General features: G+C 35.9%; 1 long non-coding RNA gene and 1 pseudogene across 3 annotated transcripts in view; one reads left to right on the forward strand and one right to left on the reverse strand.

Moving 5' to 3' along the window:
* Nucleotides 1–12989, forward strand: part of LOC118500841 — a 327925-nt gene that overhangs the window by 48924 nt on the left and 266012 nt on the right. The window lies entirely within an intron of this gene.
* On the reverse strand, nt 3613–8072 carry LOC118500840 (annotated as a pseudogene).

Raw genomic sequence — 12989 nt, forward strand, 5'->3', positions numbered from 1 at the left:
GACTGCTTTATGTGGTATCGGAGACTATAGCCTCACGCAAGCCAGTCTTTGAAAGAGGCCTATAAGACTTGACTGGAAAGCTGGCAATGCAGGAGGCAGGTATGACCTGATGCTAACACCAAGGGTTCCCACAGGAAGCCAGGCCTGAAGAATACATTGCACTCTTTGAAGCTTGTTTTGCTTTGTATGGCTCTGTTGATATAAACTGGATGTTTAAGTTCAAGGCATAAAAAGTGAACTCCTTATCTCATAAAACATGTCTTAAAGACCATCTAGTGTCAGCATGTCTAACAGACTCTGACCTGAGGCAGATCTCTGTGTTCCTTCAATTGTCATCTATAGATAATATCTGTTTTCTCTAACCATAGCCTTTTGATATTGATTGATGACCTGCATTCATGCTGTATACCCGTACACATATCGATTCCAATACAAGGCCTTTCAGAGAAGGGCTGGGGGCATTCTCCACTAACGAGAATCGCTACCCGCTCTCCCGGTGAAACAAGAGATTGTGTCCGGGATGACTCATTTCATCTGCAACCGGGAGGATTCTGAGGGATGGGGTTCCCCTCAATTAATAGTTAATTAAGTTTTGGAGTAACTTCTTAAATATTCCTAGTAAATGGAATAATAGCCAATCTAATTTCAAGCAGGCATTTTAAAAAAGGGAAAACAACTATCCCCGTCGAGGAAAATGTCAAAAATGATGTTCTATCTCCAACTTTTAAAGATTAAGAATATTTCCTCAAGCATTAAAATTATATACACAATTCTAGGCTTCAGAAACTGCAATGTTTGAGAGTCCTTCCTTTTCCCATAGTCACTATACGAGTTCTAATCCTTTCAGGATCAGGGAGGGGAGTAGAAGGAAAGGAAACTAGGGCTAAAGAAAAATCATTTAACATAGCTGAATATTTAAAAAAAATTTGTCTGTCACACCTTCTGACAGGGCATATTTCCAAACACTGACTCTTTCTCATTAGAAGGCTTAATAAATTCTTTAGCGACCTGCCTGAATGTGCCCCCTCCTCCATCCCCCATCCCAAGCAGTGCAATCTTTGCATTATGCAATCATATCTATGCAGGTGGTACATTTCCAGGTGATTTCATACAACCCCTTGAACTTTCTCTCTGCCTCTTGACACAACACAGACTCTTTCTTCTGGAGTCACTTCACCCCACCACAGTTCATGGACAGGATTTTTTAAAAAACAGAGCTCACATAAAGCATAGCTTACTTTATAAGGTTAGTACCACAGGATAGATTGAAAAACAACCCCCTGACAATGATGGGAGCAAACAGCATGTGCCATACACTGCTGAGAAGGAGGGACACACGAATCCACTCCTGGTCACTTTGCAAAGAGAGGGTGAGCAGGTAAGGTACAGGAGGGAATACCACTTGAGTTGTCTATGCTGACCCATTTAAAGTATCATATTGTCTTTTTGTCTCATACCTCTCAAAGTTTAGGAGGCTCTGATTTTTTTATTTGATAAAATCAGCAACATTGAGTGGTCCTAGTCTCTGTGTGACTTTTCATGTATCAATAATCATCTAGTCAGAGACAGAAGAGCCAGTCTTCCTTCTTAAGACAACTCCCTCCCTATTAATAAAAGTGTATTAATGCTACATCCCCTAGATATGTCATTGGGTAGTTCTTAAGAATAAAATTACTCCTTACATAAGAACATAGCTATCAACTTGATCAAGTTTATCTTTGACATAATATCTTTATCAAATTTATTATTCATATTTTAGTTTTTGACCTATAATAATGTCTTTGGTTGCATATTTTTTATAACAGTAAAAACTGAGTCTCAGATCAGATATTGCATTTAGTTATCATATCTTTTTAAATCTAGAGTATATTCTAAGGTTTTTCTTATGTTTTCTTAAAGGATTATCTTTGAATAATACATTTACCTTTGAAAATGAAGGGCCCTTCATTTTGATCGATGTTCCCTCATGGTTAGATTCAAATTTTGCATTGTTGGCTAGTAGCATTACATATAAATGCTACTGTGTACTTTTTAGGGCATCACATCTGAAATTACACAATGTCAATCTGCCAATTAATTAATAGGGGTGACATCTGCAAATGTCAATTAATAATGGTGATATTAATTATGATAATCTGGTCTAGGTTTTTTCTTGACAAAGTATAATTACTATTTTTTTCCTTGTAACTAAAAAAAATCTGCTAAGAGATAATTTAAAAAAATTTAAATGTCCTGCTCACTATGAAACTTTCCCTCCAAGTTTTGGCATCTGTTGATGATGCATATGTGAGGGCTACAAAGTGATGATTTTCCAACATGAGCACCCTCTCCACTGATACTGAAAGGTGTAGCCCTGTCTCCCTTCTACCCTATTTATTTTGTATCTATTACTTTTGGTGCATATTTATGCTTGTCTACTTTTTCTTTTATATTTTATCATTTATCATGCTCCTTATTTTGGGAGGGGGTACACAAACTGCCTCAGGTTTAGCTGGTGGGAGCCCTTTCAAGCTGGTTGTGATGTCTAGGGGTCACGCCTTGTCCCTTTTTTGAGATGTTCTTTACTTTTTGACATAATAAGATGACCAGACTCATCTTGTATATACCTTGGCTCAGCCTTTGCTCCAAGAATATTTTTGGAACCTTAGATATTTTAACTTGAAGAATTATACCAATGAAAGTGTACCAGAAGAATACAAGGGGGGACCCCCCAAAATAAGAATTTATTTATAAAAATTATGTATTCTTACATGTTTAAACTTCAGTCACCTTCCAAGTACTCTCCATTTGAGGCAATATACCTATCAAGATATTTTTTACACTGTTCAAATGTTTTTGAACTCATCAATTTTGATAACTTTTAATGCTTCTGCTGTTTTTGTTTGTTTGTTTCACCTCTTCCACATCAGCACAACTGGGAAACAAAAAGTCACTCAGGGTGACATTGGTGAATAGGAAAGGTAGGGCATTGACCCCACTGGGCATTTTTGGTCAAAAACTTCCAAGCACTCAACATGGTGTGGGCAGGCGCACTTGTAAATCACCCCTCAATAACACCAGCTGGTATACTGATACAGATGGGTTCCTAGAACCCTTATGTAGCAGAGGAAGCCTTGTACTACAAGGGGCCTACCCTCTAGAAGATAATTCTGGTTTTCTTTCTTTTTTTTAGTTTTTTTAAAAAATTTTATTTAAATTGTTGTTGCAATACAATTTTCTATCTTTTACTCCCATCCCAACCCACCCTCCCAACCCTCCCCTCCTCCCTCCCATTTGCACCCATCCCTAGTTTTTATCCATGTGTCCTTCTACTCGTTCCTGTAAACCCTTCCCTTTTCCCCTGAAATTCCCCTGAAATTCCCTCTCCTCTCCCCTCTGAACTCTGTCAGTCTGTTCTTTATTTCAGTGTCTTTGGCTATATTTTGCTTGTTTCTTTGTTTTGTTGTTTAGGTTCCTGTCAAAGGTGAGATCATATGGTATTTGTCTTTCACTGCCTTATTTCGCTTAGTGTAATACTTTCCAGTTGCATCCATGCTGTTGCAAAGGGTAGGAGCTCCTTCTTTCTTTCTGCTGCATAGAATTCCATTGTGTAAATGTACCATAGTTTTTTGGTTTTCTTTAGGTCCCCCTTGTATTAGTCTTGAAAAAGAGGATGTAGTGGAAAGGCAGGTTATGAAATCTTTATTACTACTTTTTTCTTCTGGGTTTTGGTAAAATGCTAGGGTGAATTTTATTTCAGAAGATATGAGCAAACTACTCCTCTCTTTCTCTCCTTTATTTCTTCAAAGGAAGACCACTTCATGGCTTTAGTGATTTCTTGCAAACATTTGATTTGTGTACTTATCTTTGACATTTCTGTTTAGCTATACAGAGTCAAGATAAAGATTCAAAACACATCTCTCTAGATAATCAGAGTTAGCAGTTTTCCCAGAAGAAGTTTTTGAAGGCAGTAAGTTCTCACTAAATCAGAGGTGAAGAGGCAATAAAATGTTGCATGCTAAAAGATCAGCCTGGCACACTGATGGATGGATCCAGGTTTACAACCTTACATGCTAGAAGCTGAAACATGGTTTCTTACGGAAGTGTCGGTGTTTATTTAGCAATTTCAAAAAATTTATGCTGTACATTTTAAAGCAAAGCCATCAGGATTTGAGGTGTTGCTTTTACTAAGAAATTAGAATTTGAGGCTGGATTAGATGTATACCAGTACCATTTTAGGCCAATTTATGCTTTTGCTGACTAATGTAAAGTTGTTGCCTTTTTTCTCATATTCATACTTTTAAAGATGATGCCTATTTCCACACTCTTAGGGCTTTTCTCACTGTTGGAAGGAAGGCTCATATAAAGTGTAAAATATGACTATCACTTATTATCAATTCTTAAGTCTAGAAAGAACTGGAGAAGAATAAATTGAGGGCTGTCTAAGCTGTGATCACAGAAGGAGTTATTTTACAGACATTGGCTTTTACAAGCACCATTTCCACAAAGCAGAGTAATCTTAGATTGGGATTAAATGCTACAACATGAAGTGAACATCTTCTTAAAAGATCCATGGGATGCAGAGACCTGAATGTAGCATCAACATTCTAGGCTTAGAAGCCACATGAGGAAAATGGAATATTAATAGTAGTTGTTATTACAAAATGGTTTAACTGCATACAAAAAGAGCATGAAACATTTTAATTTATATTAAAGCACATAATTCTTAACTTTATGAGGTAGGCACTATTATTATCTGTTGCTTACAGATAAGGAAACAGACACAGAATGGGCAGGTACCTTTGTCAAGTTCCCATAACTTGATGGAGTAAAAGTAGAACTCTGGAAGTCTGACTTTGAACTACCATAATCTTAACTTATTAAAATTTCATACATATTTTAAACAATGGTTCCCCAGTGATTCAGCTTTGGATTATAAATAAAGAGTTAAAAACTCAAAATTTAAAATGGATACCAATCTCTAAGACAAAAGAAAAATGAGAGTTTTACAGAAGAAAACTGACAGTGGTGGACAGATTGCTTGCCATTTCCTTATAGCTGGAAAGAAATCAGACAATATATTTAAGTGCATGGCAAAAGGAAGAGTCAGGCACTAGATTGCTGTCTTTTCTGATTAGTGATAAATCATTCATTGTAGAAAATATAAAAATAGAACCAAAATTAATGGTGAGTATTAGGAGGATCCAGTTCTCAAGGGAATCAATAGAATTATGGGTTTGGAATCTGAGACATCATGTGATAGAAAGTAGAGTGTGTGTATGTTTAAAAAACCAGGGCAAGAATGTTCCTTGAAATAAAGAAAATCAGCATGCAAATAAATCTTAATATCTGAACACATACAGTGATTTTCTTTTAAGGAAATAAGAAGATGCAGACTCCACAAAATAGCAAATAACTCAAACTATAGAAAATGATTGTTTTCATATCTTCATTTAAAAAATAACAAGCAAAACCAAACACAAAACTTTGAGTTCCTAGGGAAATCTAAATTATGAGTAATAGCCTAAAACATCTCCGATTTTGTTTGTATCTATATCATGACTTTTTTTTTAGACGAAGCTAAGGTAGGAAAGAAATTCATTTGCTTTCCTGGGCCTTGATTTTCCTCAGCTGGAACTCCAGCTCCTTGCCCTCTAACACGGACCCATCTGCTCAGCCACATCTGCCTGGTCTTGAAGGTTGCATGCAAGAAGCTTGCCTACTGGAACTGCTCCTCTAGAAGGCTGCTGACTTTGGCATTCCTTTTCCTTTCATCATGTTTCTTTTGAATTTTGTTTGATTGTTTTTTGTTTAAAATTTCTTTCTGCTCAGGAGTCAGCATGGCCCCCACCTTGCTGTCCAGGGGCAGTGCATAGTGGAACTCCCACCACTTTCCACAAGGTGCTATCAATAGGCACTCGTGCTCATTGTCGGATGCATAATAGATGACATCAATAATCCTTGTTTTGTATATACAACACTCTGAGCCCCAGGAGAAGTCGCCCACATCTGGCCTCAAGGCTCGGTATTTCTTGTTGCCTCCTTGTGCACAGACTGTGTGTATGTGGCCTGCGTGTATGGGGTGGGGACCAATCTCAGTGTGGCAGCACAGCATCCAAGCCCATATTTTCACTTCTTGTGGTAGGGCTTTCTCTTGCCCCTGGTCTTGCAGCATTTGTGCCAGTTGTCCCGAGAGATGCCCATGGCTTGGTGTCAGCTGCAAAGAGCTATAACTGTTTACATGGGACTATAATGTTTACTTCTGAATAGGAGCAAGCTCAGTAACTGGTAATCAGTGAATATATTAATAATGATAATAACACCATTTATTTACTATTTTCTCATGCCAAACACCATGCTTAGCATTTGTGTACTTCATCTCATTGTTTGGGTCCTGTTCTTGGGAATTACAATTTTGTTGTTAAAGTTTGTCATGTACAAGCTACTAGCTCATGGTAACACAGCTAGTCAGTGACAGAACCCAAGCCATACTCTCAACTCCAAAGATCATATTTTTCATCACTTCATACTGTGTTACTCTCTTGAGAAGTAATTCATTCTCTAGAAAACAATATGCATGCATATACTGTGTGTTGTGTGTATAAATATGAGTGGATATTTAGGTAGGTAGGTGGGTGACAAGGAAGGAAGGAAAGGAGGAAGGTAGGAAGGAAGGAAGAGAGAATGACCTCTGAAGTATATGAATTTAGACATTCATAGGAAACATGTGAACTTGAACAGGATTACATCTATATTGCCTGAGGTCATGACCAAATGTGTCATAAAGAAACACTATAACTCATTCAATTTTCACTTTAGCTTGTGCGATAACTACAGAGAATAAGCACACACTGCTACTTATCTAGAAAACATGTTTCTCTGATCTTGCATTTTGTATTTTTTTAATCAATGAGCAGCAATAATTCCACCTCAAGTGAGTATATTGATCCAGGACTTTCTGAAACTGGGGATTAGTATCAGACACAAATGGATTGTTTTTTCATTGCATGTAGTTTTTGAATTTAGTATTTTAAAACTCATTACATAAGTTAATAGGGAATTTATATTCATTTATGCAGAAAGAATGTCCAGAATTATCAAGAGCAGTACTACTGAAAGGGTGGTCATAGACTGCTATGATTTGTGTTTGCCACTGGCCCAAAACCTAAGTTCAGATTTACTATCCAAGGATAACTGTAAGGTTGTATTCAGCCTTACATATGTAAGTATTTCTTCTTTGTAACTATAATCATTATAGCTTTCTATAATTTGAAAGTTTTGTATGATGATCAAGTACTGCTTTTATGAGAAAAAACAATATGCTTCATATAATAAAAATGAAAAAATATAGTAACTGATGCCTAGAGCTCAGAATGATGCCATAAATTAGTCAGCATTTCTCATCAGCATGCCAAGATACTATTGATTTCTCCATCCTGCCAGCTCTCTAACTGAATTTGGTATTGCCAGGTGCTTTATGTTCATGCTTTATTCATGGAGGATGTGGGGGAGATGGATCGACCTTTCTGGTGGAACATGTCCAGCATATTGGGCTATTTCTGAGTTTTCAGGAATTTTTTCCTCTGTAATTAGGTCTTTTGTTTTTTGCTAATTTTCACCTATTGACGTTAGGCTACTACCCCTCTATGGAGACTTTGAGGAAGGGGCTCTATCTTCCTTGAGGATTACATTCCAAATGAATGGCTCCCAGATCCTTGAGAAAGACATTCCTGGGTCATAAAACTGGCCAGAGGCTTTCCAAAAGTTTTATATATATCAAAAGGGCAGAGAAAGAATTTACAAGTTTTTCCAAGTAAATGCTCTAAGGAAAGGGAGGCCAGAGACCTAGACAGATGCAGGAAGGGGCCTGTCTAATGTTTCATTAAGCTGAGAGGAACATTAAGGTCATTTTAGTCAAAATTAAGCATTCCTTGGATAAGCTTGTTGAAGGCTTCTCCTGTACTATTTGGAAAGGACATGCTGTACTCCTTTCTGGTGATCAATTTCGGGTAGGTTTTCTTAGCCTTGGGCAGTTCAATAACCATGCAGATGGGAGACGATTACTCCTCTGACCACAGCGGTGGCAGTCACGGTGGTGGCAAGAATTAGTCAAATGAAAAAATATATATTTTAATTAAAATTAGCAACTAATTATTTTTAAAAAGATAAGACATGTGCTGAATGAACAAATGTGGGATACTGGAGAAAGACAGGAATCAGTGGTGGCACATTTTTAAAAATCTGAGCATGGGAAAAGTGGAATTTTCATCAATTTTGCTTTTATAGAATTGGTCATCGTTTAGCAATCAAACCATGTCTTGTTTTACATACTATCTATAAGTATGTTTAACTTCTTCACCGTATGTTGGTCCCCTGGAGTATTTTTTTTCACCATCATTTCATATCCAATGCTTAGACTTTCTTCAAGAATCTGCTCTTAAGGTATCTTTTCTATGAATCATTCCTACTATTCCCAGACTGGTGAGATGATGACAGTACTATTACTGATGTTGCTACTGTCATTGATAAAACTTTTAGTGGCTATACTCTGTGATTGCTACTATACTAATGCCTTTACATTAACTGCTTAATATAATCCTTTTAGCAGCTCAGTGAAGTCTATTATTATTATTAAACTGTTTTACAGATGAGAAGACTAAGGCTTAGAGATGCTGTCACTCCTAGAGATGAGGACACAACACCAGAAGTGGTGGCACCAGTATAATTATTCAGTTCTCTTTAACCCAGGGGATAAGTCTCCTAAACTTCTAGAATGACTAATTAAATGCAATTATTGATGAATGACTGTTTGTTCTGTAGCCTGTGTTTAGTTTCCCTGAGGTGATCGCATTTGTAATTTAATTAATCCTGTGCATCCATCCTTTCTTTCTCTCAGTTACCCCTGTGGTTACTGTTGCTAAACACTTTTATAGTTCTCTACTGAATTTTTTGTTGTATAGTTATCTACTGAATTGTTTGTAAAAGAAGGGCCGTTTCTTTATTTCAAATAATGTAGCAAGATCCCCTGGCAAATTATTTATATAAAGCAAGTGGGTTTTATTAAAGGTCATATGTATCTAACTGACAATTCTGCCCTCTCACATTGTTCATTACCTAATTTTATATATTGACTGATGTTAATACATTTTCATAATGTGAATAATATACACTGTATTGGAGAATTAGAGCTAGGAGGAACTTGAACATCATTTGGTGTATCCTTCTACTCAGAGGAAAATTCTTTGCATAACTTCTCTGACAAAGTACTGCTCTTTTTCTGATTAATTATGGCAGTGAAAGGAATAATAGATTATCTCAATGCATTCAGTTTTATTACTGAATAAATATATGCTTAACATCATCCATAAGAGTAAGCAGAAATTTTCCTCTCTGTCACTTTTCAACTATTGCTTCTAGTTCTGACCTCTCAAGAAATAAAAAAATAAATTTAAGATACACACTATGTTACCTGCTCAAAAACTTCAAGCTGTCCCACGTGGGCCTCCTGAAGCTTCCTTCCCCTGGCTAACTCTAGGCAGTACCCTCAGACACTCTGTTGACACCCATCTTACTCCCTCTCTGTGGGCTCTAATTTTTTTATTCCCCAGTGAGAAGAAACAGAAATATTCGTTGCTTTAGGTTGCTATATTGATCACAAACAGAGCAACTCACTAGTACCACTAAGATAAGGAGCTAGTTCTGAAATTACTAATCCTTCTTTGAATTTATTCTGTGAAAGCAGACATAGTAGAACCATTTTAAAATAGAGCCAGAGAAGCTCTCCAGAGGAACTGCTTTGCACATCTTGCTCCTTGAACCATTGGACTGTGTGGATTGGACCAAACCTTTGGATTGGGTGACACCAAGGTTGTGTTACAAACAATTATTCATAAAAACAGCAGGAGACTGGACTGATGATTATGAACTCTATCCAAGGACTGATGATTATGAACTCTCTAGCTGAAGGTTGAATCAATGTCTAGTCATTTATAGCTAAAGATTGACCCAGCTTGTCAGCACCAGTAGGAGTTCTTTCTTTTCATGTAATTATTCCTTTCTTTTTCTTATAAAACCCCCTGCCTTCCTTCTGTATTGGGTCACTTTTGGGTTTTTGTCTGAATCTGTGCTCCCAGAATTGTAATTTTTTTTAATCACAAATAGACAATTGTTGCCTCTCATTTCAGATATTTAGTTTTAGGTTCACAATTCTAATCAGTAGCGTATGCATTCACAAATATTGACACAAATCACTGTTCATTGACACGTATCACTGTATAGACAATATCACTGTATAGACAATATCAATATGCCTGAGTGTTTGTCGACCTCGCAGGACCTCTAGTCTATGACAGACAAGTTCTGTCCATCCCCTTTAATCTCTGTCTTCAGCATAACTGGTTTCACATCTGACAGGTTTTTCCTAAATTACAGTTAGTGAAGGTCTCTTCTACCCAACTGAAATAGTCTTTATTTCTTTTCTTGTTGTTCTTCTAGTTAGCATGAGATGATAATCTGGGCCAATCTGGAAGGGGAACTGTATTGAAGTTTAATTTTAGCTGGAACTTTAGATACACATACATTTGATTCTTATTATCTGCCATAGTAATGTTCTAGGAAGTTACCAGACACTGAATTAGTGAATAGTGAACATTTTCTCCTAGAGGAAATATAGGTTAGGTTCTGGCAAGCCTCCAGTCACAAGATTTTTATCAGCTGAATCACCGTTTATGTTATGCAGGCTTGCTTACCAACAACACCCATGTAAAACAAGCCAGTCTCTTTATTATAGAAAACCTGATTTTTCATAAAACTTTTTTCTGGATAACACTAAATAACTATTTTTCTGATTTTTCCATATTCTCTTGGATTGAAGAAACTGTCTCACATGCAAGTTTTCATTCTGTATTACCTTTTGAAATGTCCAAGCCAGACAGCACTAGCTGAAAAGGATTTAACATTTCCCTGATCCTGGGTAATGTGACTGTAAATTTTGTTGGTTTTCAGCCTTACAACAATGTCATCCACTGTGATTTTTTTAAAATTGGGCCATCACATAATGAATCCATAAACTGAGTCACCTTCTTATTTCTTTTATATATATATAATATGTATATACACACACACACACATACATATATGTATATATATGGCACAAATAATGCCCCTTTTATTACAAAATCTCTTATTACAAAATCATAAGCGTGCAATTCTGTAACATAACAATATCACACTCAAGCACACTGTATGACATTTTAGATGAAATTTTCAAATTAAAACCATAAATTATTACACCCTACCAACCACACTCAATCAGGTGTTACTTCTGCCGTGTGTTACTTTAGCACTTTTGGGAGTGGTCTCACATAAAGTTTGGTGAATTTCCTTTTCCTTTTTCTGTGTGTACCTCATTTTTCATTTATTACGGTGGTATATAAATATGTTAAAATTTTGGAAAATTTAATTAGGAAACAATTTAAATGTTACAGATTTGACAAAGTAGAAGTAATGATAAACTTCCAAATGTCCTATTTGATGGTATGAAATGGGAAGTTGGGAAGAATTATAAAAAATGACAATTTTTTCAACTCACACATATCTAAGTCAACAAAGAGGTATGAAATCTAAACATGGAGTCCCCAAAATAGTTTTTTCAGTATCTTAGAGTTGCTTCTTTTTTTTAATGTTAGAAATATATCTTTTCAGAAACTACCATATTTTTGTGAAAAAATATTCAGAAACTTTTTTATTTTAGTCATCTACTTTAGTTGAATTCAAGTAATGAAAATTTAGTACTATTTTATAAGTAGAAATATACATTTTGTGATTGTGTTACATAAGGTGATTTACATATGTGTGTATGTGTGGAAAGAGGCCTACAATGATGACTTCTTGGGGTACTAAAGCTGTTTTTAATAATAGTTCTGTTGTGGTCTTTTTTCCTCTTCCTTTTTTTTGTATTTTTCAATGAGGTCTTAAAAATGAATTAATATTTACCTTGGCTGGCGTAGCTCAGTAGATTGAGCATGGACTGTGAACCAAAGTGTCGCAGGTTCAATTCCCAGTCAGGGCACATGCCTGGGTTGCAGGCCACGGCCCCCCTCAACCACACATTGATCTTTCTCTCTTTCTCCCTCCCTTCCCTCTCTAAAAAAAAAAAAAATAAAATAAATAAAATCTAAAAAATGAACTAACATTTAATAAAGTTTGACATCTACCTTGACAGCATAAAATTTCAAAGATTACTATTTTAAATAAAGCATAAATATGTTTGCTGTATTGGTATGTACATATACATCTATATGGTTATTTGCATGTTATCCATAGAAAACTTTTAGAAGTAATAGCCACTTTTAGGAAAATTAGAGAACTAAGAATGGCAAAACAATGAATTAGAGGAGTAAGTGAAGGTGACATTCAAGTTCAATAGGCCACACACACACACAATTTAAATTGGCATTTACTGCCTGATATACCTAATTCGTTTGCCTTTAATGAGAGACTCAAGTTTGCATATTGCAAACAGTTCATTGTTATAAAATGTCTTAAATCCCATTAATTTATAAAATTATTTATTTGTCAAAATATACAGAGAGAATTATAAGGAAATTTGTATATATAATGTATTTGCATATAACACATGCTTTTGTATGTAGAATATATATTTGTGTATATATAAAATACTTTTAGGAGTAAAATGCTTAGTGATATGGTTTTATGGGATATTTGGTGTAAAGTATATATTCAGTGAATATAAATTAAGGTAGATCGTGGATTGAAAAATATATAGTTCCAGTCACAAAATGTTGAGAAAAACAGAAAAGAGACTGTGGATGTCATTTCCAGTTGAGTGAGCAGTGCGCCAAGATTGAGCTGGATTGCAGCTACAGTGGTTCTCAGATCCTCGTGTTTTGATTATCTCCATCCTTTTCTTGTAAAATGCCCATTATTAGTTCTTACACAGGATTACTTGGGTGGATCATCTCAGTTTTATATTTATTGCGCTCATTTTC

The sequence above is a fragment of the Phyllostomus discolor genome, chromosome 5, assembly GCF_004126475.2.
Source record: "Phyllostomus discolor isolate MPI-MPIP mPhyDis1 chromosome 5, mPhyDis1.pri.v3, whole genome shotgun sequence".
Taxonomy (NCBI): domain Eukaryota; kingdom Metazoa; phylum Chordata; class Mammalia; order Chiroptera; family Phyllostomidae; genus Phyllostomus; species Phyllostomus discolor.